Raw genomic sequence first — 25481 nt, 5'->3', positions numbered from 1 at the left:
TATGTATTTTTTAGTGTTATATTTTTCTCATTCAGTATTGTTTTTAAGATGTATCCATATTGTTATATTCAGTTTATTTTCATTGCATAAATATATCACCCTTTTTGGCTGTCATTTTTTATTGATTTGTTGGAGTTCTTACAAAGGAATCTTAACTTTTGTTGGTTGCTTGTGTTGCAAATATCTTCTTCCACTTGGGCCTACTTTTTTAAAAAAATTTTTTATGGTTTCTTTTAATGTGGAAATTCTTAATTTTAACATAGTTGTGTTTTTGAATCTTTCTTTGTAGTTAGTGTCCCTCTTCCCCTTGCTGTCTCCTTTGGTTAAGAATACTTACCAAGGTCATGAAGATACTCTCCTTATCTCCTTGATTGTTTCCTAACAGTTTTTAAGCTTTCTTTAGGGAGAGATGCCGTAGCTTTCATCAGACTCTCAAATGGGTTTGAAACCCTCTGGCTCACTTATAACATTTTTATATTGTTTCTCCAAAGGGCAGGGAATACATAATTCTGAGATCTCTCCTGATCACTGGGAAGAGTGGTAGGCATTTAGTAGTGTTTATTAAATACTATATAAATTTATTCTTTCAATATGTTGATGTCTTTATGGTAAACTCTGGAAGGACTGCAATAACTTTTCCCATGTGTTCTGAGTAAAATAACTCATATTGTCAGTATAAGGGCACAGAATAAAATTCAAGTTCACCATGAATCAGGTGTTTTTTATTTCCTGTGAGATCAGTATTATTTTCTCCATTTTATAATTGAAAAGATTGAAGCTCAAAAATATTTAAGCAACTTGCCCAGGATCCAGGATCCATTAGCTAGTAAATGGTAGAATGGAGACTTGAATCCACATCTTTTTGACCTGAAAGTCCATGTTTTTCCAGGCTATCCCACTGGCTGCTAATAAGAGTCACTTGCTATTAATCTCCCCGTTTATACCTGCATGTTGCTTGTTATATTTTACAAATACTTTACGTTTATTTGAAGTGCCTCATTTAACTTGATTCCTACAAATAACCTGAGGGGAAAGAGTATGTTTTGTTATTCTTATTTTAAAAATATATTTTATTTATTTCTTTTACAGAGACAGAGTGCATGCACAAGTCAGGGAGTGGCAGCAGGGGGAGAGGGAGGGAGTAACAGGGGTGCCTGGGTGGCTCAGTTAAGCGGCTCAGATCATGATCCCTGTTATTCCCATTTTAAAGACAAGTAAATTGAAACATAGAAATGCTAGAAGACTTGATCTGAAATAACACAAGTAGTAGGTACAGCTGCTTCTCAGTTACCTCTGTTTTGTGTTTCAAGTCATAAACTATAGTTTTTTTTGAGTTGATTCATGGGACATAACCAGGTCATATGGCCTAGACTTTGCAGTTATCTAAAAAGTTGAAGAGACTTCTTTTAAGTCCTGTGGAAACTACAGATACATTTTATATGTTGTTTAAAGATCCTGGGTTCACCAAATTCTTTGGGATAGAGCCCTAAGTTGGGCTCAGTGGGGAGTCTGCTTATCCCTCTTCCTCTCCCTCAGTTCCTCCTCTTCCCACTCATATGCTCTGTCTCTTGCTCTCTCAAATAAAATCTTAAAAAAAAAAAAAAGACCTGCCTAGTTATCCTCATCACCATAATGTATGCAAAATTGTATAGAAAATACAGGAAATATAAAGAGAGTTATAAAATAGGATCTCGGCTTTAAAAGAATATGTCATAGAATTAGGGAAGATAAGGCTGATACACTTTATTTTGTTTAAAATAATTCTAGTATAATTAATGTAGTATTATATTAGTTGCAGGTGTACAATAGGGTGATTTGACAGTTCTATGTATTATGCAGTGATCATCATGACAAGTGCCCTCCCCTAATCCCCATCATCTGTTTCACCCATCCTCTCCTCCCACTTCCCTTCTGGTAACCATCAGTTTGTTCACTAATTTTTTGTTGTTCTCTATATCTAAGAGTCTTTTTTTGTTTGTCTCTTTGTTCCCTTGTTTTGTTTCAGGAATTCCACACATGAGTGGAATCATACAATATTTCTTTGACTTATTTCACTTAGTATTATACTTTCTAGCGCCATCCATGTCATTGCAATTGGCAAGATTTCATTCTTTTTTATGGCTGAATAATATTTTATTGTATTATACACCATGTCTTTATCCATTCATCATCAGTGGACACTTGAGCTGCTTCCATATCTTGGAAATAATTCTGCAGTCAATATTAGCGGCATGCATCCCTTTGAATTAGTGTTCTAGTATCCTTTGGGTAAATATCCAGTAGTGGAATTACTGAATCATATGGTGATTCTATTTTTAATTTTTAAAGAAACCTTTATACTCTCTGCCACAGTGGCTGCACCAGTTTGCATTCCCACCAACAGTGCAAGAGGATTCATCTCTGCGTCCTTATCAACTCTTGTTTCTTGTGCTGTTGATTTTGGCCATTCTGGCAGGTGTGAGGTGGTATCTCATTGTGGTTTTGATTTCTATATCCCTGGTGATGAGTGATGTTGAGCATCTTTTCATATGTCTGTTGGCCATCTGTAGGTCTTCTTTGGAGAAATGCTTATTCATGTCTTCTGCCTGTTTTTAATTGGATTATTTTTGTTTTATGGTGTTAAGTTGTATAAGTTCTTTATATATTTTGGATACTAGCCCTTTATTGAATAGGTCATTTGCAAGTATCTCCTCCCATTCAGTAGGTTGCCTTTTAGTTTTGTTGATTGTTCCTTTGCTGTACAGAGCTTTTTATTTTGATGTAGTCCCAATAGTTTGGGGTGGGGGGTGGGGCATGGGTATGCTTTTTGTTTGTTTTTGTGTTTTTTTTTGTTTTTGTTTTTGTTTTTGTTTTCTGTTTTTTTTTTTCTTTCCTTTACCCCAGGAGGCATATCTAGAAATATGATGCTATGGCCACTGTCAGAAAAATTACTGCTTGTGCTCTCTTCTAGGATTTTTATGGTTTCAGTTCTTATATTTAAGTCTTTAGTCCACTTTGAGTTTATTTTTTATGTATAGTGTAAGAAAGTGGTCCAATTTCACTTTTTTTTTTAATGTAGCTGTCCAGTTTTCCCACCACTATTTGTTGAAAAGACTGTCTTTTTCCCATTGTGTATTCTTGCCTCCTTTGTTGTAGATTAATTGACCATTTAATCCTGGGTTTATATGCAGGCTCTCTATTCTGTTCCATTGATCTGTTTTTGTGTGTGTGTGTGTTTGTGCCAATACCATACTATTTTGATTACTACAGCTTTGTAGCATATCTTGAAATCTGGGATTGCGATACCTCCAGTTTTGTTCTTCTTTTTCTAGGATTGCTTTGGCTGTTTGGGTTCTTTTGTGGTTCCATACAAATTTTAGGATCATTTGTTCTAGTTCTGTGAAAAATGCTCTTGGTATTTTCATAGGGTTAGCATTCATCTGTAGATTGCTTTGGGTAATATGGACTTAAAAAATTTACTTATTTGAGAGAGAAAGAGATTAAGAATATGTATGTATGAGGTGGGGGGGCATAGGGAGAGAGATTCCCCACTGGGCATGGGCCAATTGTGGGGCTGGTTGGCACAACCCTGAGATCATAACCTGAGCCAAGATCAAGAGTCAGATTCTTAACCAACTGGGCCGCTCAGACACCCCTAATATAGACGTTTTAACAGTATTTGTTCTTCTAATCCATGAGCATGGAATATCTTTCCATTTGGATCATCTTTAGTTTCTTTCATTAGCGTTTTATAGTTCTTGAAATACAAGTCTTTCACCTCTTGTATTAAGTTTATTCCTAGATATTTTATTATTTTTGGTGTAATTATAAATGAGATTGTTTTCTTAATTTCTCTTTCTGCTACTTCATTATTAATGTATAGAAATACAACAGATTCTTGTAATTTGATTTTATATCCTATGACCTTACTAAATTGATTTATCAGTTCTAGTAGTTTTTTGGTGGATTCTTTAGGGTTTTCTATATACAGTATCATGTCTTATGCAAATAGCGGAAGTCTTATTTCTTCCTTACCAATTTGGATGCCATTTATTTATTTGTTTGTTTATTTATTTTTGTTATCTGATTGGTGTGACCAGGACTTCCAGTACTACGTTGAATACAAGTAGTGAGAGTGGACAACCTTTCTTTGTTCTTAATCTTGGGGAGGCAAGTTGTTTTTTCCCCCCACTGAGTATTATGTTGGCTGTGGGTTTTTCATATATGGCCTTTATTATGTTGAGATATATTCTCTCTAAACTATTTTGTGGAAGATTTTTATTATGAATGGATGTTGTGCTTTGTCAATGCTTTTTCTGCATCTATTGAAATGATTATGTGATTTTTATCCTTTCTCTTGTGAATGTGATATATCGCATTGATTGACTTATAAATATTGAACCACCTCACATCGGGGAATAAATTCCACTTGATGATAGTGAATGATATTTTTTAATGTATTGTGGGATTTGGTTTGCTAATATTTTTTTGAGGATTTCAGCATCTTTAGTGGTATTTGTTTTTGTTTTGATCTGGTTTTGGTATAAGGGTAATGCTGGCCTCATAGGATGAATTTAGAGGCTTTCCTTCCTCTTCTGTTTTTTGGAATCATTTGAGAAGAAGAGATACTACTCCTCATTTTTAATTTAAAAAAAAAAATTTGAGAGAGAAAGCAGAGCAAGAGAGAGACAACATGAGTGAGGGTGAGGGGCAAAGGGAGAAGGACAAGCAGGCTCCTTGCAGAACAGGGAGCCCAATGCAGGGCTCTGTGCCAGAACCCCGAGGTCATGACCTGAGCTGAAGGCAGACGCTTAACCAATGGCTGAGAACCACTCAGACGCCACTTACCTCCTCCTTAAATGTTTGATAGAATTCACCTGTGAAGACTTCTGGTCCTGGACTTTTGTTTATTGGGAGTTTTTTGGTTACTGATTCAAATTCATTGCTAGTAATCAGTTTGTTCAAATCTTCTATTTCTTCCTGCTTCAGGTTTGGGAGGTTATATATTTTTAGGAATTTATCTGTGTGTTCCAGGCTAATACACTTTAATGAAGATATATGAGAATATAAAGTAGTGCATGATGACTACCAAGTGGAGTTCAGCAAGAGGACCAAACTGTCATGGTTCATTTTTTGGCTCACCTCTCACTGACTGTGTGACCTTGAACAAGTTACCTAACCTCTCTGTGCTTCCATTCCTTATTTGTAAAATGGTAATATTAATAAAACCTATTGCATAGGGTTTGAAGATTAAATAAATTAGTATAGACAATACCCTTAGAACATGGCTAGACAAATAGTAAATACCTATAAAGTTATTAGTGTTAATTTACATATATTTTTGTTATTGTTAAAACAGCTGACACGTACCTGAGTCCACATTTTTCTTCATTTGGGAGAAGTTGTGGGGTTTCAGTTGGTGGAGAAAAAGTAGGTAAACCTGCATCTTCAGCATTTCATAATCCAGTGTAGTTGCTTTGCTTTGGAGTTCATGTATCTTTTAGAAATACATCAATTTTACAAGACTCCCAAAGACTGAGCAGAGTTCTTCATTTGGCATTCCTTGCCCTCTACAGACTATTTTTAACATGTAGTGCCCTTTGCCTTTTATTCATCATTACAAATGAAAAGCTGATTCTTAAAAAAAAAAAAAAAAAAAGAAAAAAAGAAAAGAAAAGCTGATTCTTGCTTTTCAAAATGATTTTGGCACATCAGAGTAAGTTGGTGATCTTACATCTTATTTTTTTTTTTAAGATGTTATTTAATTATTCATGAGAGAGGCAGAGACATAGGCAGAGGGAGAAGCAGGCTTCCTACGGGGAGCCCGATGCAGGACTCAATCTGAGGACCCTGGGATCATGACCTGAACCAAAGACAGATGCTCAACCACTGAGCCACCCAGGTGCCCCTTAAATCCTATTTTTAACCAGGATGCATCTCTTCTTCTTCTTTTTTTTTTTTTTAATTTTGACACTTCACTCTTCATCAGTGCTTCTAACTTCATTGGCACATTATATTCTGGGTGCAACATACTTTGTTTTCCCTTAGATTATTTCAGCTTTGCATTCAGTGATACTTTGAAACTAATCCTCTGAACACTTGGTTTTTAATCAAGTCTCTCTCCATTAGTTTTAGCCTCTGGCAATTTAAAGCATTTCTCTGGGCCTTGGTTTTGACTTTTTTAATGGAAAGGATGAGGCTTCCAACTTTACATTTTATGATTCTAGGAGATAGGAAGAAAAATAACTTCTGACTTGGTTTATAGAAGTTTGCCAGAGCATGAGATAAGATCTTGGGTCGGTTTCCCTGGGTTTGTTGTGAAGTGCTCTATTGATGAGGGAGAAGCCAAAAGTGCAAAGCTCAAGACATTGCCTCACCTGGGGAGAACAGTTACACTAGCTCCAGTTGTCCTGTAGGCTCAAGATACGAGCTTCAGTGAAAAAGCGATGATCCACTTCGGCAATGGAAAACATGGAGATGTGTTCTAGGGAATTTATAGTAAGGAACATAGGTGTGATGGGAATGTTAGTAATTAAGTATAAGATGAAAATGTATGTTTAGTAGCTTCAGGCATAGAGAAGGGTTAAGGTTGGGAAGGAAGTGGATATAGCCTGCCCTCTAGTTTTACAAGGAGGTAGAAATCAGTTCCTGTCCCTCATTAACTGTAGGCCTCATCTTTAGGAGCTCTAAGCTTGCCTTTGGGTTGGGGGGCAGGGGAGGGAATGGGTGTATGGGAGAGCATTGGGGGTATAGGCTGTAGACCATCTTATCTTTTTTTGATTTTTAGATTTATTTATTTGAGAGAGAGTACGCACACATGTGCAAGCACAAGCAGGGGGAGGGGCAGAGGGAGAGAATCCTAAAGAGATTCCCTGCAGAGTGCGGAGCCTGATGCAGTGCTTGATCCCACAAGCCTGAGATCATGACCTGAGCTGAAATCAAGAGTCAGATGCCCAACCAACTGAGCTACCCAGGTGCTTCCCCATTTATTTTTTAAATGAATTTTGGTTTTTAGGATAGGTTTATTTGTTTTTTAATTTTATTTATTTTATTTTTTTTTTTTTTAGGATAGGTTTAGATTTTTTTTTAAAGATTTTATTTATTTATTCATGAGAGACACACAGAGAGAGGGGCAGAGACAGGCAGAGGGAGAAGCAGGGAGCCCGACGTGGGACTCGATCCCGGGTCCCCAGGATCACACCCCGGGCTGAAGGCGGCGCTAAACCGCTGAGCCACCAGGATAGGTTTAGATTTATAGAAAAATTGTAAACATACTACAGAGTTCCTATATACCCACATCCAGTTTCCCCTATTATTTACATCTTAAGCAATGTTGATATTAACTAAAATCCATACTTTATTCAGATTTTCTTAGTGTTTACCTAATTCCTTCTTGTTTTGCAGGATCTCATCTAAAATACCATGTTACATGTAGTTATTGTATCTTCTTAGGCTCCCCTTTGGCTCTGATGGTTTCAAAGAATTTCCTTGTTTTTGATGGCCTTGACAGTGTTGAGGGTTACAGGTCAGATATTTTTGTAGGATGTCACTCTTGCATTTTTGTCTGATGTTTTTCTCATGTTTAGAGTGTAGTGTTTGGGGAAGGTATAAATGTTTGCCACGTTTTTATTGCATATTAAGTGTACATAATATTAGTATCATTTATCATTGTTGATGTTGATTTTAATTGTTTAGCTGAGTTAGTATTTTGTCAGGTTTCTCTACTTCAAGGTAACTACCCACCCCCAGACCCCTTTCCATACCGTAGGAAGTTAAGGAAATCACCATGCATAGCCCACACTTAAGAAGGAAGGAATTAATGCTCTAACTTCTTGAGGGAAGGATATCTACATAATTTTTTTGGAATCCCTCTGCATGGGAGATTCCATTCTTTTTTACAGTGACCTTCATTTTTTAAGGATGTCCAAACATATGCTTTGGGGTTGTCTTTAGATTCTGCCTTTGGGGGGATGTGAGTTCAATTTCTGAATCCTAATTCTGTCCAAAATGCCTGGTGTGTGCTAATATCAAGCACATACTTTCATTTCATAATTAGAAAGGAAAAGCATGAAATACATAGGTCTGATTGAGGTGTCCTCTTATTAAAACTCATTCATTCTAGAATATCAGCAGGTACAAAGGACTAATATGAGTTGTTTCAGTTTTGGATATGGAGAGGAAGTTAGAGTAGGAAAGGAATCTGGGAAAGCACTGGACTAGGATTACCAAATAATAACAAGTTAATATTCATTGTGCAGTGGGTACCAGTAGTGCTGTAATTGTTTTACATTTAGTCCTTGTGCCAATCCTATGAGGTAGGTGTGACGATTCCTTAATTTTTACAGTTGAGGAACACGAGGCCTAGAAGGGGTAAAGAATCACACAAGATCACACAGCTAGGAAGTGTTGCCTACTCAGTATTCCTCCCTTTTTTCCTTAGTCATGTGGCAGTGTCCCCACCTATGAAACTACTTCTGCCAACCCACTAATGAGATGCAAATAAAAGTTGAGTGGGGCTTCTAGGAAAGTGCTTTCTTTAAAGAGGGGACTCAGCTGCACAGAATATCCTTTTGCCCTTCCATCTCCTATCGGGAGTAGGGAGGTTTAGCTCACAGCAGCCATCCTAGGCCATGAGGTTACCTTGGGGTTGGAAGCCATGCACTGAGAATGGTGGAGCAGAAGAATAGATGGCATCTTAGTTCCCAGTGACGACAGGGTTGTCATAGGAGGTTTTGATTGCCTGCCTCCTGTATTTGAGAAAATATAGACTGGTTAAAGCCATCATTATCTTAGGTCTGTACAAGCAGCAGCCAAATGCAATTCCTGACTGATACAAATTCTAATTTGATCTTATTCTCCTTACACCAAGCTTAATAAGGCATTTTGAAAACATGAGGTTACCTTAGGATACCTAGATTCTTCTTGCTGTTTTGTTCTTTATTATAATGTGACCACTGAAAAATCATAGAGCACCCCCCCCCTTTGCAACTTTTGAAAGGGAATTATTCATTCTCTAACTACTTTTTAAGTTTATCATAAGGAATGTGCCTTGAACTTCCAATTTCCCTTGTGTGATGTATAGTTCTTGAAGAGGGTCATGATCCCCTCCTAGGACAAGGGTCCTGAAAAGGAAACCTGTAGAATCTGAAAACAATTGTCTGATTTTGTCATTTTGCTTATTGCCAGGTCAGAGTATTTCTCAAAGAATAAATAAATGGAAGTTGTGACAGGAGGTAATTTTGTCCGTACTCTGATGCATATGAACAGATTAACAATTGCGTTGCTGATGAGCCCTATAATGGGCTCATCATCCAGGGCTTCTGCTTAGGATTCAGAGGTTATTTGTGTTGGATATGGCTGCCTTTATTGTACTGGAACATTGTTTCTTGAAGATATTATTAGTCAAGGAATCACTATACTGAAAGATAAGTAAATGCTTTTTTCTCTGACAGCTGGCCAGGGACAAGGGGCACAGAAGAAAAGGTTTGCGTAACATGTGGAGAATTAGTTTTTCTAGCAATACAAATCATCATTTCCAAATAGTCCTTTGGAACTAGTACAGAACTAGTACAGAATTTTGGAACTTGAGATGTTCACAAAAAACTAGAAGGCCCCCCAGCATGGAGCCACGCATGTACATGATCCCTTCTTGTCACTACACCCATTATTTCTTTATTTCCCCACAAGAACTCCCCCTCAACACACACTAGCTCAGTGGAGATAACTGGAGCTATCTAGGATTCTAAAGTACATTTGTGTTACTCAGGTGAGGTATAACTATTGCCAGTGGAGGGTGTGGTTTGTAAGAATTCATTTGGAATAGAATTGCATTTGAATATTACTTTTATTAGATGCTTAATAATATGAAATGCCTAATATCACAAACATTTTACCTCTTATACTGTTCTATTCCTATTTCTTCTTGGAAAATTTCTTGAGAGGAGCACCTGGGTGGCTCACTTGGTTTAGTGTCTGCCTTCAGCTCAGGTCATGATCTCAGGGGTCTTGGGATCCAGCCCAGCTTCAGGCTCCCTGCTTTTCCCTCTTCCTCTGTCCTTCTCCCTGCTCCTGTGCGCGCACTGTCTCTGTCTCTGCCAAATAAATAAAGTCTTTTAAAAAAAATTTCTTGATATGAAACTTTATAACATGGTGTGTGATATTTTTCACATTTCTGTAACTATGGGAGCTCTAAACAGTGTTTCTCAAACCTTCATATATCTACAGATCACCTGGGGATCTTATAAGAATGTGATCCCTAATTTAATAGGCGTGGGGTGGAGTCTGAGAGTCAGTGTTTCTGACAAGCTCCAGGTGCTGATGTGGACAGCGGCCCTTGGGCCACAATGCCTACAGTTACGTCTGTACCTCCATGCCAGGGTTCTCAACACTGGCTAGGCATCGGAATCAGGTGCAGAGCTTTAAAAAAGACATATGCTCCTGACCCCATCTTCAGATTTCTTGATTAATTTCCTCTGGAATAGTTGCTGGGGAGCTGAATTTTTGAACTTCCATGTGAGATGAGACTCACTGGTTTAGTGTCCTATTAAGAAATGTGATGTCGAGTGGTTTCAGTGTGATTTCTTGTCATTTGAATAGGTAGGTACTTTCATCATAAGTAATTCATATTGTGATGACTTGTAGTCAAACAGAAGGAATAAACTGAATCCACCATGCATTTTATACAGGGATCTTTATTTAATCTCTCTCTTGTAGCATAAAAAAAGGCTGCACATAAAGAATGTTGTAAGGCACTCTGATTGAAATAACTGGAAAGCAATGTATGCGATAGTGCAAGAGGTAGAGGTCTGTTTGGCTAACCTCAGCTGATGGAGGCTTATTATAAGGACACACAGGAAATAGCCTCAGAAGTCATTTGGAAATAAGAGCTGCCTTGGAAACTGACAGCAAATAGCCACTCCAGAGAACATTTCTGTAAGTTGGGATAACTGCGACTCAGGTGTCAGAGACACCACCATTTTTGTGACTTTGTTGACGCCTGTCTGCCTCCATGGCTTCTGAAGTCCTGAAGGATTGGCTCTCTTGTTTTCCCCACAGTCAGCCTCTCCAAGACAGAGGCTCTGAGTAGGGCGGCCAGCTACTGTCCTGCACCCCTTTGGGCAGGGTTCTGAGGCCAGTGTACCTCAGAGGCTAAGGACAAACTATAGATGGCTACCTTTTTGGACCTATCCCAGATCTCTTGGGGGACTGTGGTAGGGGCCTGGGGTACTTGCATAGGGCAGTGAGAACCACCTGCAGCTGCTTCTCTCAAATGTTATGAGCTTTATTAGAACGCAGAGGGTTAAACTGGCAGACTCCAGTAGCCTGGTTGAGCGTCTGCCGGGCTCAGGTCGTGACCCCGGGGTCCTGGGATCCAGTTGGTCTTGGGCTCCCTAGAGGGAGCGTGCTTCTCCCTCTGCCTATGTCTCTGCCTCTCACGAGTAAATACAATCTTGAAAAATAAAAATTAAAAAAAACCGGGAGGCTGCATGCACGACCTGAGCACTTGGACGTCTGGTAACGAGTTCCACGAGGGGAGAGCCTCCGACGCAGAACAGTGACCGGCCCGCACGTTCAGAATGTACCTGCCAAATAGAACAGAATCGAGCTCCTAGGAAACGTTTAATGTAGTCTTTATTATTCACGGTTTATATTTTGACCCGAATCCTTATGTACACAGTGACGGAAAGCACATTTTTCGTGGGTGACCCTGCTGAGAATAGGCTCGCACCCTAAGGAGCGTCAGTTTTCCCGTTCCGTCTTTCGTCCCGCGAGCCTGGGGCGTTTGCCACCTGGTGTCATCAGCGCAGCCGGTGCCAGGCTTTGGCCTGAAAGGGCAGCGCGGGTCAAGGCCGGGGCCGGGAGCGCTGGCAGGGGCGCGGCGGGGCCTGGGACTCGTGCGGCCACCGTAGACGGCGCTGGGCTCTCGGCCGGGCGCCGCCATCTTGGGCCCTGAGGAGACGCGGGTGGAGACGCTTGGTCGCGGAAAGGAGGCTGATTAACAGGTAAGGTGAGCGGCAGCTGCTGGTTCTTAAACGCCCCCAAGCCCCGGATGTGTAGGAAATGCAGCCGAGGGGGACGGTGAGATGTCTCCGAGGAAGGATGGACTCGGCAGGTGGCAGGTGGGGATGTGGGGCGTCAACGCAGGTGACCAGGCCGGCGCCGCCGACCGGACCCCACGTGGGAAAGGGAGGCTGCCTCCCGCAGCTCCTCGGGCCACGCGGCACCGCGCAGCCGCAGCCGTTCTGTCGGTGTGACGGCGCATGCGCGGCCGCAGCGCCCCCAGCGGACCCGCCGGGGCCAGTGGGCGCGGGAGTCTGTGCACGTGTCCCCCGAGACCCGAGGAAGCGCTGGGTTGGGGTGGGATGGGATGGAATAAATAAAATTTAAATTTAATTAAATTTAAAAATAAAATTAATTAAAATATAAAAAATGAAATTAAAATAAAATAAAATAAATATAAAAATAAACTAAAATATAAAATATAAAAAATAAAAATAAAATACAATATAAAAATGAAATAAAATATAAATAAATAAAATAATAAAATAAGATATAAAATATAAACAAATAAAGTAAAATTTGGGGTCTTAGAACTGCAGTTCAGGGGAGTGTGGTATCGGGTAGCAACCCGGACTGTCCCGTTGAGGAGTAAGAGCCACGGGTCTTTATTACTAATGTGGGGAAATATCAGGAAATTTAAACAAGCTGTTTTCCAAAAATGATTGGAAGGAATAATTACATTTTATAATTAATTGGTTTTCTGAGAACATAGTGATTAATTAGTATTCTGATTATTTCTTAATTATTAAGGAAATATTTTCTGCAGTGTCCAGTTTTCTTTTTTTTTTAATTTTTTTTTATTAATTATTTATGATAGTCACAGAGAGAGAGAGAGAGAGAGGCAGAGACACAGGCAGAGGGAGAAGCAGGCTCCGTGCACCGGGAGCCCGACGTGGGATTCGATCCTGGGTCTCCAGGATCGCGCCCTTGGCCAAAGGGCTCAGCAGTTAGCGCCGCCTTCAGCCCAGGGCCTGATCCTGGAGACCTGGGATCGAGTCCTGCGTTGGGCTCCCTGCATGGATCCTGCTTCTCTCTCTCTCTCTCTCTCTCTCTCTCTCTGTCTCTCATGAATAAATAAATAAAAATCTTAAAAAAAAAAATACAGCTGTAACAGCCTTGTGCCCAGGCACATCCTTGTGCCCGGTTCAGTAGTCCAGTGTAGTTAACGGTTTCAAAAAACAGGATAAAGTTGTAGTCCCTAAAATAGAGCCGCTCCATGTTCAGAGGTTTTACACAGGTTCACGTTTTGCCGAAGGTATTGTGGTCATGTCACTTCATAGGTTTCCAAATAATGTTTTGGTTTTAAAATCTTTTTTAAAGACTTTATTTATTTATACATGAGACAGAGGCGGACACACAGGCCGAGGGAGAAGCAGGCCCCATGCAGGAAGCCTGATGTGGGACTGGATCTTGGGTCTCCAGGATCATGACCTGGGCCACCCAGGCGTCCTCCCTCATACCAGTATTTAATTCTTTGCTTATTTAATTGAAAGCTGGATTTCTTACTCCTGTAAAAGGTTTTCGAAAAGTACCAACTTTTTGGCATGTTTGAACAAACATGTATCAATCACTTGTTTAGTGCTTCTTAATACACGTCAAGAACTCATGTAATCGGGGATCCCTGGGTGGCGCAGCGGTTTAGCGCCTGCCTTTGGCCCAGGGCGCGATCCTGGAGACCCGGGATCGAATCCCACGTCGGGCTCCCGGTGCATGGAGCCTGCTTCTCCCTCTGCCTATGTCTCTGCCTCTCTCTCTCTCTCTCTCTCTCTGTGACTATCATAAATAAATTAAAAAAAAAAAAAAAAAAAAAAAAGAACTCATGTAATCCCCCTAATGACACAAAGTCAGATTCTGTTTTTCAGATGAGAAAAATGAGGCAAAGAAATGAAATGGAACTAAGCTTTGAACTCCCGCAGTCTTTTTTTCTCCTTTAGTTTACAAACTTATACACTGTGGCACCTGTGTGGCTCAGTCTAAGAGTCTACCGTTGGCTCAGGATCCCAGGGCTCAGGGATGGAGCCCTGCCTGGGGCGCTCTGCTTAGTGGGGAATCTGCTGCTCCCTCTATCCCTCCCCCTCTCTCTGGCGGGCTCGAGTGCATGCGCGCTCTCTCTCTCTCAAAATCTTAAGAAAAATAAAAATGTAAATATAGTAAAATAAATATACTTTTATGAACTTGAATACAGGTATAGATTCATGTGACTACCACCATAGTCAGGATACAGAACGGTTTCCATTACCTTGAAATTCCTGTGCTTCCACTTAGGGTCAAACTTTCCCTACACCCTTAACGCCTGGCAACAACTGATCTATATTTTGACTCCGTCATTTTATCTTTACCAGAATATGGTATAAATGGAATCATAAAGAACCTGACCTTTGAGACTGGCTTCTTTGGAGACTCATTCATATTGTTACAGTGTGTCAATAGTTTGTTGCATTTTACTGTGAGTAGAATTGTGTTCTATGAATATACCACAGTTTGTTCATCCATTTACCTGATGAAGGATACTTAGGTTGATTTCAGTTTTTGGAGATTATGAATAAACCACTATAAATATCCATATATAGGTTTTTATGTAAATATAAATTTTTATCTCTTTAGTTTAAAGACCTAGATATCAGTTTGTTGTGTCATATAGTAACTGTATATTTTTAACTTTATAAGAAATTGCCAGACTATTTTCCAGAGTGGTGCTGTACCATTTTGCATTATCACCATATTATGAGAGTTCTGTTTGTTCTACATCCTCATCGGTACTTGGTATTGGCAGGTTTTTCTTGTATTCACTGTTCTGGTAGATGTGTAGTAATATTTCATTGTGGCTTTAATGTGCATGTCCATAATGTTGAGCATCTTTTTATGTGGTAATTGATAACCCTATATCATCTTTGTACATTTTAAAATTAGGTTGGTTGTTTTCATATTTTGGAGTTTTTCGTATATTCTGTGTTCGTCTTTTGCTAGATGTGAGATCTAAAGTGTCTGTGCTTCCACAGGAACCGTTTATATTGATTGCTTTTTTTACCCCCGTGTGTGGGCCATGCTTTCTTGTTTCTTTGTGCCTCTCATAATTCTTTTTTTTTTTTTTAAAGAATTTATTTATTCAGGAGAGACAGAGACAGAGAGAGAGAGAGAGAGAGATTGAGGCAGAGACATAGGTAGAGGGAGAAGTAGGCTCCATGCAGAGAGTCCAACATGGGACTCGATCCCAGGTCTCCAGGATTAGGTCCTGGCCGAAGGTAGTGCTAAACCGCTGAGCCACCCGAGCTGCCCACCTCTCATAATTCTTTGTTGAAAACTGGACATTTTGAATATGAAAATGTAGCAACTCTGGAAATCAGATTCTTCTCCCACTCCAAGGTTTATTATTACTGCTTATTTGAGATATTGTTTAGTGACTTTTCTTTTTTTTTAAAAGATATTATTTATTCATGAGAGACCCAGAGACAGAGGCAGAGACATAGGCAGAGGGAGAAGCAGGCTCCCTGTGGGGATCTCCATGCAGGACTCTATCCTAGGACCCCAGGATCATGACCTGAGCCAAAGGCAGCTTCTCAACCACGAAGCCACCCAGGTGCCCCCGTTTAATGACTTTTTCTGAACTAATTTTGTGAAATATGTATTCTTTGTGATGTGTGGTACTGAAGTCTCAGTTTCATTATCTTAGTGGTTAGTCATTGGAAAGTTTTCCTTGAATGTCTAGAGCCCCTGCTCCCACAATCTCCCATCTTTGCAGTGGGCTGTGTGTGTGTATCACAGCACACCTTCAAGACCCAGTCAGGCAGTGTACAGCTTTGTTTAGCCTTCACTTCCTGCTTGTGCAGAGCCAGAAGATCAGCCAGAGATGAGAGTTTAGGGCCTTTTCAGATCTTTTCTGAGCATGCGTCCATCCTGGGAATACATGTGGCTTTCTAGATTCCCAGGAGTATGTGTGAGCTTTTCAAAGCCCTTATTTCTCCAGGCTCTCTTCCCAATGACTTTGGTTAGTCTATTTTTTTCCCTAGCTGTTATCCAGTGTCTCTTGTAGCAGCAACGAATATATTTATTCGCCTGTAAATATTTTCAACAAAATATTTTCAACAACTTTCTCCAGCTAGCTACTTTTTAGCACTTGGAGAGTTCTGAATTAAGATAAAGGCAAGTCTTTTTTGCTGGTCTTTCAAGGCACTCACCCAGCAGGTTAAAACAAATTATAGTTGGCCTTTGAACAACACAGGTGTGAACTGTGTGGGTCCACTTAACACAGTTTTTTTTTTTTTTTTTTGGATCAGTATAGTACTATAAATGTGTCTTCTCAATAATATATTCTTTTCTTTAGCTTACTTTAAGAGTACAGTGTATAATACATGTAACATACAATATATGTGTTAATAGACTGTATTATCAGTAAGGTTTCTAGTCAACAGGCTTTTAGTAGTTAAATTTTGGGAGAATCAAAAGTTCTGTGTAGATTTTCGACTATGTTGAGGGTCGGCATCCTTAACCCTCATGTTGTTCCACTGTATTACCATTTATAAGTGAATTCTCTTCTACCACCCCCCCCCCCCCCTTTTTGATAGTGGGACTAGGAAAGCAAGCTATTTTCAAGGCTACTACTGAGCTGAAGAATGAGGGATGGAGCCAGGATAAGTTAAAATGTTACAAAGCCCATTACTTTAACCAAAATTTAGATTGTTTTTAAACGTTTCCCTAGACTTAAGTGCAATAAGAGGTTACTGCAAGGTTTTAGTTAGTTTCCAGAGTTCCCCCCAAAAATCAGTTCTGCCAGTTTCTGCTAGTTTGTATGTATGTATGTATGTATGTATGTATTTATTTATTTATTTTTCTGCTAGTATTTAAAATTGATTTTATAGGGGACAGACTTTTGGAGCTCTTTACTCTGACATTTTCACTGATGTTACTCAACTATGGATTTTTAAAAATCTGATTAATATTGTCAGTCTTTTAGTATATGTGCTGCCGAAGCGAGCACTATTGTCAGTCTTTTAATGAGCAAGTTAGCCCAAGTTTTCCCAGTAAATACCAAAAGAGAAGATGTGGACATTCTTACTCATTCTGAAGTGTTTGTGTATCTTACAGTAGTATTATCAAAGTATTTCAGGAGTCCAGCTCATTTGGTTACAGTGCTGGGGTCAAGACCCTCCATTTTAACTCTGCATAGGCAGCATGCTTTTCTCAATTCCAGGCCATAGACAATCCTTAATCTCTGTTGCTTTTTTATAAAAACATTATTTCTAAGGGGTATCTGGCCAGCGGAACTCTATATTCCTCTTGTTAAAAGAGAAAGTAGCTCTATTGCACTGTTGTGATTGATATAAATCAGTCATGTGTTAACACTCTGGGGAGTGGAATTGATGAGGGCATAGTGTGCCACTTTATATATTTCTGTATTGTTTGAGTTTCCTCCGATGAATATTGCTTTAAGAAATAAATTTAAAATACCATGTGAAATAATTGCCTACTGGTCTAGTGTATTTGTTGCTCATAATATGCTCTTTTTATAAGAATTGCCTTAAGATTAGTTATTGCAGTAATAATAGCAAATGCTGTCATGTTGATAAAAAATAATAAAGTGAGGACATGATAATAGGAAGGAGGTATATAATTGTGTTTCCTGTGAAGATCATTTTTCAAGCATGGACTAATTTATCATTTGTTCACCTATTTGATCTTACTATATTCATTTGTTTTTATGAAAACCATAATCACTTGAAAAGCAAATCCTCGTTTATAACCAAACTGTTGAAAGCTATTTAATATAATCAAAACCTACCCTTAGCATTCTCTGCTTTGTACTTTCCTGTATATCTCATTTCCATCTTGCCCAATGAAACCTTTTCTAGAGGATGAGACTCAGGAGACCTGCATTTTAATGCTCAAATTGCAACTTGTCAGTTGTATGATGTTGGCGTCTGAATCTCAAATTCCTCATTGACAAGATGAAGGATTTAGGCCAGGGATCTGGAAACTGTAATCCTCTGGGCCAAATCTGACTCACTGTTTTTGTAAATAAAGTTTTGTTGCAACATAGCCATGCCCATTCATTTACATATTATCTGTGGCTGCTTTTGTGCTATATCTGCAGAGTTGAGTAGTTCTAAAAGAGTCATGTGGCCCAAGAGCCTAAAATATTTGCCCTGTATGGAAAAAGTTTGCTGCAACAGACTATCAAGTTTCCTTCCAGTTTAAAAGTTCTTTTAGTTTTGGGATACTTGGGCCAACTATTTTTTTTTTTTTTCTCTTACCATCAGATTGCTTCTTAGCAGATCAACAGAAAAATTCAAACGGAAGAGGGGAAACAAACAAATCTCATATATATTGCTATTTGTTAGATACCTATATCTGTCATAAATCTGTCATATTTTGTTGTTAATGCTGTGGTTACAAACAACCTCTAAAGCTCAGTATCTTATAACAGTTATATTCAACTAGTGAGCTATATATAGTTCAGCCTCACTTATCTTCTTCATTCTGGGACCTGGCTGAAGGAGCAATCCCTACCTGGGATCTGGGATGAAGAACAATGGACAGATCATGTGCCACCTTCTAAAACTTCTATTCAGAGGTAGCTTATATTACTTCTACTCACATTTCTTTGGCTAACAATGTTGGTGGTACGGGGAAGTGTAATCTTTCTACGTGAGGCCCTGCAAATCACCTGGCACCTCGAGTGGGTGGATAGTCCTCCAGGGAAGGCAGTGAGTCATTGGGAGCAACATCACCTACTGTTGCCTCCTTAAAAGGTTTGCTAGTGTGAACAAACTGGAACCATGGCAAAAACTTGGGTTTTAGGGTTCTTTGGGTGTTATTTTTCATGAACTTTCTGTTACTAATGAGTAACTAGAAATGGGCCTGTTGAGCTTTTGGAATGTATTCTAAATCTCTCAGTTTGCTTATTTAATAAATTCTCAATGTAAGAATGTAAAGTGTCTGTCTGGATTTCTTTCTTTCTTTTTTTTTTTTTTTAATAGACTCGTGATGTCTTTAACCTAGATTTCTTACCCTGAAACCTGGGTAAAGTTCCTCACCATGATTACTTGATCATCAGTTACCAAGTTCTATTGAACATATACTTGTATGTAGCCCTTGACTCTGTCCTCTTCTCTCCATCCTCATTGCTACCATCCTGGTCCAGATACCTCTCACAATTCACAGCAGTGACCTGGACTTAGCTGCTCTACCTACAGAGTTGATTTTTCCATAATTCATTCTCTATACATCCGTCAGAGTGATTTTTCTAAAATGCTAATTGATCATGTTATTCCCCAGCATTAAAATCTTTCAGTGTCTTGTACATTGTATCCTCCTCTTAAAGCTCACGTTTCTTAATGTGGTCTTGTTCCTTTTTTCCTTGGGGATTCCCAGATCTACCCTGGGAATGCTTAGCTTATTTTTATGACCGGAAAAATATGGGTTTTGTTCAAGAAAGATTTTCAAGACCCTGTTTTATGAATTCACAATATTTGGTAGATGTTTTCTACTTGTAGAGATTCAAACACTTGATGAAAAATATTGTGCAAAGCTGACTGTATAGGTTTTTTTATTTTTAAGATTTGTTTATTTGAAAGCCCTGCACAAATGGGGGAGGGGCAGAGGGGAAGGGAGAGGGACAAACAGGTTCTTCCCAGAGCTCAACATGGCTCTTGATCTTATTATCCTGAGATCATGACCTGAGCTGAAATCAAGAGTCTGAAGTTTAACGGATTGAGCCACCCACTTGCCCCACTGTGTAGTTTTGAGCAAGGTCCAACAGCAAGGGTGATCCTATCTTGATGGTCAATGGATTATTCTTACTTGGAAGAGCTTGGTTAAGGCTGATGAGCTGCAAAGAAAGATAGGTTGACATTGATTTTGTTTTGCTTTCTCTGTGACCTGCTTTTAGAAGTTTAAAATGTGCCCATTTTGGAACTAGTCATTTATTTGGCCTCTTTTAGTGAGCTAACATATTTTTCCTTATGAAACCAACTCAGCTTCTGGACAAAAATAATGTGAAAAAAATACATTTTTAAAATACTATCTCCTCGAGGTCTTTCATGTTAGGTCTCTGTTTCAGAAGTAAAAATAGCTTTATTGAACTCATAGAGGGATAGATTTCTCCTAACATCCAAATACCTGCCTTTGAAGATGATCTAGTGATTTTAGCCAAATGTTTTCATTATTTAAAAAATGACACAAAATTTCTTTGATCAACCAACTTATCCTTTCTTTTTATGTAGCCTAATATGGAATTATTAATAAAATGCATCAAATGTCTCTCAACTCTGAAGCTTTGCAGATGTTGTAACCACAGCTTTGTGTTATCATAAGCTAGTTTTAAAAAGCAAGCTTAATTTTTTAAAAGGTAAGGTTAAAAAAAACACAACTGTACATATGTATAAACAGTTAAAAAAAGGAGTCAGAGGCATTTTGACCACATCCTTAAGCATGAGGACTGTAAAAGGTGGTAGTGATTAACACAATGGTTATTATGTATGGGATTTGAACTTTCTGTGTTAGATATTTCTGTAACATTACTATGCCTGGCCTGAACTCAAAACCCTGAGGTCAAGACCTGAGTCAAAATAAAGAGACGCTTACTGAGCCACCCAGGCACCCCTCTATTTTTTTTTTTTTAATAAGCAGTATTGAGGAAAACTTTATTTATTTATTTATTTATTTATTTATTTATTTATTTATTTATTATTTTTTAATGAAGAGATACTTGGTTTCCTCCTCCAGAAGGAGGGAACAGTCTTCTTATCAGGGTTAGAACAGGTTGCCTTGAGGTTACTTATAATATTCTTCAGGTTCTATGAATAAATATAGGGATCCTCGAATATCTTGAAAGTACATGAAAAAATGTATGTCGCAAGTAAGTGTTTTCTTTGGGGTGCAGGGTTAGAGTGATGTGGAGAAAAGAGTCCATAATTCAAACAGATTCTTGTGAAACTTTTTCTTAGTTTTCTCCTCTGTGAGCTCCAAACTGCCTCCTTGGCATTTTTAGTTGGGTATCTAATAGGCATCTCAAATCTAAGGTGAATGTTTTCCTTTCCTATTGCTGCTGTAACAAGTTAGCACAACTCTAGTGCCTTCAAACAGCATGACTCTATTGCCCCACAGTTCTGGAGGCCAAAAGTCTGAAATCAGTTTCACTGGGCTGAGCTCAGGATGTCGTAGGGTTGCATTTCATCTGTACGCTCTAGGGGAGAATCATGATTTTGCCTTTATTAACTTCTAGAGGCTGTCTGCACTTGTTGGCTTGTCGCGCCTTGCTCCATCTTCAGATCCAGCAGCATAGCATTTTTTTTCCCTCTGTCCCTTCTGCTTCAGGCCTTATGTCTTCTGCATAGTCTCATAAACACCTCAGACTCTGACTCTCCTGCATTCCTTTTACAAGAAAATTTGTGACTCTATTGGGCTCACCCAGATAATCCAGCATAATCTTTCCATCTCAAAATGTCTAACTTAATTATGTCTGCAAAATCCCTTATATCAGATAAGTTAACATAGTCCCAGGTTCTGGGGATTGCAACGTTGACATCCTTGGGGGAAGTCAGCCCACCACTGGATTAAGTAGCCTGTCATTTCTGTTCTTCTTCTAGCCTTCCTCATTTCATTTAATAGTATGACCATTCTGAGGCCAGTCACCTAGGAGTCATTCTTGATTTCTCTTTTCAGGTTCTTCTCTTTCCCATTCTTCTATCCCAATTACCAACCTCGTTCTCATCATCCACATCCAGTCTATCCTATCGTATCTAAATCCAATGAAAGTATTATCTCCGTTTTATTCAACTGCATCTAGTATCTATCCTCTTCTCACTAATTTCCACTAATATCAGAAGCATTTTGGAGCCCTAGGCCCTCATCTTATTCTTTTTATTCCTGGGTGTTCATAGTTAATTATAGTACAAGGTAGGGTGGGGTAGGTGTCATAAAAGTGGCACAAAGTGCCACAGCACTAGACCCTATTCACTCTATTCCAATCACATGGAGAGGGGAAGTGAACACTTACATGGTAGAAGATGCCATTGAGAGAATTTGGGTCAGTCGAGGGTGATTGTCCTGAACAACAATTAGAATTTCCTATTAATTATTTCAGTCTTTTTTATTCTTAAGATAGTGAACATTTTCTCTTAATGTTGATAGTAGAGAATATAATTAATCTAACCTCTGGTTATTTTGAGTGACTCCTTTTCCTCCCTTTCCTAAAGAAGGAATATGTTTAATAAAATTTTCAGGTAGCTGATTTCTAGTATGTAAATGAACTATACAGTCAGATGTGGTGAGGAGAATAGTTAACAGCTTCAGAGTGAAGTCAAGAATCTGAAAAGAAAATAGCCACTGTTGAAATAGCATGAAAAAACAACCTCCACCTTTTATCATTTTGAATTCTTTTTCCATAATGTCCCCACATTTTTGGGGTGACTACAATTTAGTGAAATAGGGGAAAAATAAGTGATTACTTGAAATAATCCATTTGTTATATTAATAGAAGATTTGGAAATAGCTATATAATATTTCCCCCACTTTTAGGAGAAGAAAATTGCTGATTGGATTTTCAGCAGCCTTAGTGTACAGCTTTATTTGTTAAATGTTACCTTAGCAAATCCCACCTTAGTTAAATTTCTCAAGATGTGAAAGTGAAAATTGGAGCATATTAAATTAGACATTCCAAGGAATAAGGTATTTTACAAATTAAAATTGACTTTTAAAGCAGAAATGCTGCTGAGCATCCCCCTCCAAAATAGTGTGTAAAGATGTCCCTATTTATTTCTTCCCCATTTGGTAGTTTGTGGTGTCATTGACTAAATTTGTTACCAATAAGTACTTGACATTTTGGTTGTGTGAATGCAAACGTTTGTTGATTTTTTTTCCCTCCTTGGTAATGTGTACCAGGTGCTATATCATATATTGGGTTAAGCTTTACATTTTGTGTGTTAGCATTTGAAATAGAAAATGTCTGTCATTAGTTTGAACCTTTTTTTGAAATATAGTCAGAAGAATTATTTAGAAGATTAGAGAGTCCTAAATACATTACAGACTAGTCATTTTTGCTTAATTTAAATAGGACAAACGTTTCCCTGTTCATTTTTTAAAAATGGCTTTATTGAGATAGAATTCATAGGGCTATACACTATAGGGTGTATATAGTTCACTCATTTCCTGTTAACTTAAAAAAATTTTTTTGGAAAAAGATTGTATTTATTCATGAGAGACAAAGAGAGACATAGGCAGAGGGAGAAGCAGGATCTCCACGAGGAGCCCGATGCAGGACTTGATCCCAGGATCATGCCCTGAGCTTAAGGTGAATGCTCAACCACTGAGCCACCCACATGTCTCTTTCCTGTTAATTTTTAAAAGCATTTCCTAGCATCCTTTCAATCTGCTTTTTAGATATTCACTATCTCTTTTTCTTAATCAATAAATAGAAATACGTGGGTTGAGGTTTATGAGAGAAGGATATTTCAGGAAGAGAGGGCAGATAAAATAAGGCCTGGAGGTAGAAGTGGGATGAAGGAATAAGAACATTGGTCTGGGTAAGAAGAAAGAAAGAAAAATAGGAAATCAGGTAGGTGTCTTAATGATGAATTATAAAGTAGATGGTAAGAAACCTGGGCTTGTGCTTTTCTTCACCTTGGTTAGTGGGGCCCTATTCCAAGAGTAGTGCAGATGGGAAGTAGGGTAGACAACACACAGCCTTATGGAATCACACCTTCCTCACTGATGTTCCAGGTTACTGTGTATAGCCCCTGTGTTTTGCTCATTAGTACATTGGTATCAGATTCTTATTCTCTCTGCTGCTTGTCTAACTCTGCTGCCATCTGACTACCCTCTATCATTCTAACCCCCTTATGGCCTCTGTGTACTCCCATGAGATATGGTATGGGATTCTCTGTTCTATCCTTTAATCACTCCCCTGCTCTTAGCCCTCCAGTGCCTTCTCATTGCACTGAGAATAAAATTCAGAGTCCGTACTGGGGCCTTCCGGGCTCTGTGGGACCTGCCCTACAGGCAGGGCACCCTCTCTGATCTCAGTTCATACCCTTCTCCCTCTTTGCTCTGAGTGTTCTAGCATTGCACTGATGTCTTTGTTCTTCCTTGCACACATACCTAACATACTTCCAACTCAGAACCTTTGTACTTGGTATTTACTCCACCTGGAGTGTTCTTTCTCAGTTTTTTAAAAAAATATCTTCCTTTATGCAAGCCTCTATATAATGTCATCTTCTTAGAGAAATTTCCCTGACCACCCTATCTAAAATGGAATCCCCCACCTTGATACTCTGTCTGCTTCTTCTCTTTTATTTTTATCAGACTTTCCTATACATGACATCATAATAAACATTTATTTTGTATTTGATTATTGTGCCTCTACCCCACTGGAATGTAAACTCGTTGAAGGCAGGCTCAATGTTTTGAATGTCCTGCAGTATCCTCAGTGCCTAGAACACAGTGGGCACTTAATACTGTTGAGCACATGCTGAATGCTATATATGATGCATATTCACACTTCCCAGAAGGGATCTGTTGGGTTGTTCATATTGAGTATATCTGTCAGGTAAGATTTTAGGCCAACTGCCTCATCACCTCTGGGCAGCTGTTAGATCCGGTGCTTATCCCTAGTACATCCAACTAATAGTGGTCAGGACAGTGAGGTCATGTGGTCGTCTTCTTTCAGTACCCCTTTCATTCCCCTTCAATGGTCTGGTCCCTCCAAAAGTTCTAAGTTTCACTTGGTTCGTGAGAAAAATTTTGCCAGATCCCATGCTGCAGAACAGGTGCTTCCTAAGAGTCTGGAGAAATGATAGAAAGCAGTATTTTGGCTTTCTTGTGTCTTGTCCTGGCTCATACTTTTTTGTACTTTCTCTTCCTTTTTGTTTCTTTTTTTTTTTTTCTTCCTTTTTGTTTCTATTTTAATTTTGATTTTAGTCTGTCCTTTCTCCTCTATTTTCCTTTTTTTTTTTTAAGATTTTATTTATTTATTCATGAAAGAGAGAGAGAGAGGCAGAGACACAGGCAGAGGGAGAAGCAGGCTCCATGCAGGGAACCCAATGTGGGACTCGATCCGGGACTCCAGGATCGCGCCCTGAGCCAAAGGCAGGCGCCAAACCGCGGAGCCACCCAGGGATCCCCCTCTATTTTCCTTCTTGCCTCTTTTTTCCTCTCTCATTCTTTTTTCTCAGTTGCGATTTTGCTTTTCCCTCTATGTCGTTCCAGCAGTTGCCTAGCTTAAATTCTTGCCTCTAGAAACTTTCCAATTTACCTGTTTTACATGCTCTTTTCTCTCCTTTGTTATGACTAGAGAGAATGAGGCTGAAACACTCTTTCATTCTTTTATTTAACTTATATTTGAAAGTCTACTTTGTATAAGACATTGTTAATGGAGGTAGCCCAGAATCTGACACAAAATACCTAGGTTCTTAGTTGGGGAGACAAAGAAGTTGGTTGTTATTCATTCA

The 25481-nt window shown here is 39.0% G+C and overlaps 1 protein-coding gene and 1 long non-coding RNA gene across 14 annotated transcripts in view; one reads left to right on the top strand and one right to left on the bottom strand.

The window, feature by feature from the left end:
- The window catches only part of SH3D19 (SH3 domain containing 19), a 180053-nt gene that overhangs the window by 5194 nt on the left and 149378 nt on the right, over positions 1 to 25481 (top strand). For 2 of the 13 annotated variants that reach the window (XM_049094210.1, XM_025439145.3), the window contains exon 1: positions 11839 to 11981. The exons of 9 other annotated variants lie outside the window; for them this stretch is intronic. The gene's annotated coding sequence lies outside the window, so the exon portion shown is untranslated. Of the gene's footprint in view, positions 1 to 11838; positions 11982 to 25481 lie in introns of those variants that run through there. 2 more of the 13 variants (XM_049094209.1, XM_025439144.3) reach the window with 1 other exon arrangement.
- On the bottom strand, positions 7907 to 11755 carry LOC112654580 (uncharacterized). Its single transcript, XR_004804992.2, has 4 exons — positions 11230 to 11755; positions 9873 to 10070; positions 8620 to 8726; positions 7907 to 8340 (listed from the first exon to the last, which is right to left on the bottom strand). It is a non-coding gene; the product is annotated as an uncharacterized LOC112654580 (long non-coding RNA).

The sequence above is a fragment of the Canis lupus genome, chromosome 15, assembly GCF_003254725.2.
Source record: "Canis lupus dingo isolate Sandy chromosome 15, ASM325472v2, whole genome shotgun sequence".
Lineage (NCBI taxonomy): Eukaryota > Metazoa > Chordata > Mammalia > Carnivora > Canidae > Canis > Canis lupus.
This window is presented reverse-complemented; position numbering and strand designations above follow the sequence as displayed.